Here is a 2,500-nt window from a genome sequence, read left to right on the forward strand (position 1 = left end):
CCTTCTTTTCGAGCGCCACGGAAGCAAGAGGAAAAGCAAGAGCGAGAGAACATTTCGCGTATACTTCATTTAACAATTTTAACCAACACGCGATGTACTCCACACACCTCTTAGATTTAACAACTGCTTTTCTCTTCTTCTCCCCTTAGCGCAAGGGTAAACCCCATTTGTCTCTTCTTTGGAACGCAACAAAACTTTCGAGGACTGGACGACCGAGCGATGGTCGCGCGGTCTTCGCTTATCTTTAACAAACGAAGTAGTCCGTATGTATTCTAAATGTTGAAGCCTCCTAGAGCTTTAAGCCATGCGAGACATTGAAATGCTGTTTTAACGGGAGCATGCATAATTGCTGCAAACATACTTTTATCACAAGTTCTAGCCACGCCACGGAGGCTTCGAAGTTCCTTCACCATTCGCTTTCCTCTCTTTTGTTACACAGTTTCAGACTACGATCAGGGGTACCGAAACGCTGTATTGATTGTAAACAACCATTTTTATCTTGGAGCGGAGCGTTCCTTTACTCGTTAGATTTGTCTTGTCGCGTGTGTATTCGCTTTTTCGACGCTTTTTAACCATTTAACTTGTTTAGCGAAGCTAAACGCACAGACAGACAAAAAAAAAGGAACAGCATCGCGCGTCAAACAGCGACGACCCATCTGAAGCGATCTTTCATTTATACACCGTTTGTAAACAGAGAGATGTATAAAGCGCGGGGAATCATTCGAAACCCTGGGGCTATTCGAGCTTGCATTTCAGCAAATTATCATCTCAAACATTTCACTCGTTTGCTTTTTCTAAATTTATAGGAGAGCTTCTTTCGTTTATTTTTGACACACCTTTCGTAAATATCGTTTCTGGCAACGTCGGGAGCGTGGATTTCTACAAGTGAACAATCGCGCCGATCCGATAACTTCCAGCAGGATGGAGAATCTTTATAGATTATCTTCCGAGAACTCGGTGCTTTCACGGGCGGTCGTTTATAAATTTTAACGAACGACTCGCGCGCCGTGACGCACTTGCGCTAGTTCGAAGAGATATTTCGAAATTTGTTTCTCTCCTTTAACGGCCTGCATTTAGTGTATCGGTTGCGATTTTCGTCACATCGTTTCCACGACAAACGCCGACGAACTGCCCAACTATCGCTCGTACGTTGCGACTCTTTCTTTGTTTATCGTTCATTCATTCTTTCAATTTCGTTCGATAATCCCGCTCCGAAACGTTCTACTTTCGTTGAACGACGGCGAGATGTTTAGAAAGAAATGAATTACTCTTTTTTCGAGAAGCAAACGCAAGCAGTCTTTTGTTAAGAAAACGACCCTCAGCCAGGCGTGGTCCAGGAATTGTATCCGTGGACCGCAATGTGCGTTCGAAATGTCGATGTTCATGTGTCCTGCAGTTCACACGTTGACGCGCAATTAGCTGCGTTCTTCATCGACCCACGAGCCAAGTGATCCACCGTTCAGGGTAATCGTAAAATTTTGTATTTCAAACTCTTTAGATCTTTAGAGTGTTATTTTCATTATTAACACGCATCACATTCGATACCCACATCACTCTCCCACCCGGCGCGTGCGGGAGAGCGAATTCGGGCGTCGCCAACGTATTTGTTTGTTTGTTCGATCGTTGACGACACGATCGCGTCCAAGGACGGAAACCGTCGGAGAAACGCCCAGTGGCACGCTCCTCTCGACGGTCGGGCGTAAAGTACATTTAAAAACCTTGAAAAGTACGAACGCACACAAGGAATGCGAGCGCGCGTCCTGTCGCTGAATCGTGGGTTGCGAGATTCGAACAGACACACGGCCGGCGACGATCGGTCTAACTAATGGACACATAGTTTTTCAAAGACTCGCTATCGTCGCTTCTCAGCCGGTCCGTAAACAACACACATCGATCAGGCGGACGCACGAATCTTACCACGGTGCGTGTTTCGTAGATTCCAGGTTACCCGCAAGTACCTCTCTCTCCCTCTCGAAAGAGGAATCTCGATCCGTCCTTTTTGGACAATGGAGAAATCTTTTTATCGCAACACGGATGGCAAAGAAACAACCAAAGCGTAGGAGCGTGGGGACGAGAGCGACGAAAAGAACGTCGCGAAAACAAAGTTTCGACGGTTGCTCGTTCTAATACATCGTAGTTTCAACTCTCTCAGTTTTAACCACTCCTAGACGCTTCGTAAACTTTTAACAATTCTTCGCCTCCGCGAGTTTCATTTCGAATAGAGCGAACGCAACACGGACCAAAAAAACTCCGGTGATGCCAGATCATTTAGCAAAGATCAGACGGCGGGTCATCTGTATTCCTTTTCTCTCTTTTTTATATCTTTCCATTTAACTAGGGTGTCGCAACGACGGGTACATTTATATATTTATATATATATTGTATTTCAATTTTAATGATCCTTCACTTTCGGTTTGTAATAATATGATCCTTCTTTCATTTCGATCCTTCATATTGTAGGTTAACCAACAGAAGTTTGTTTTTTTACGACTTGTATTTT

General features: G+C 44.5%; 1 non-coding gene across 1 annotated transcript; it reads right to left on the reverse strand.

Annotated features, from left to right (window-relative positions):
- Window positions 1–1,312: 1,312 nt before the first annotated feature.
- On the reverse strand, window positions 1,313–1,467 carry LOC143307357 (5.8S ribosomal RNA). Its single transcript, XR_013064517.1, has one exon. It is a non-coding gene; the product is annotated as a 5.8S ribosomal RNA (ribosomal RNA).
- Between the last annotated feature and the right edge of the window lie 1,033 nt (window positions 1,468–2,500).

Source organism: Osmia lignaria, unplaced genomic scaffold (assembly GCF_051020975.1).
Source record: "Osmia lignaria lignaria isolate PbOS001 unplaced genomic scaffold, iyOsmLign1 scaffold0052, whole genome shotgun sequence".
NCBI classification, from domain to species: Eukaryota; Metazoa; Arthropoda; class Insecta; order Hymenoptera; family Megachilidae; genus Osmia; species Osmia lignaria.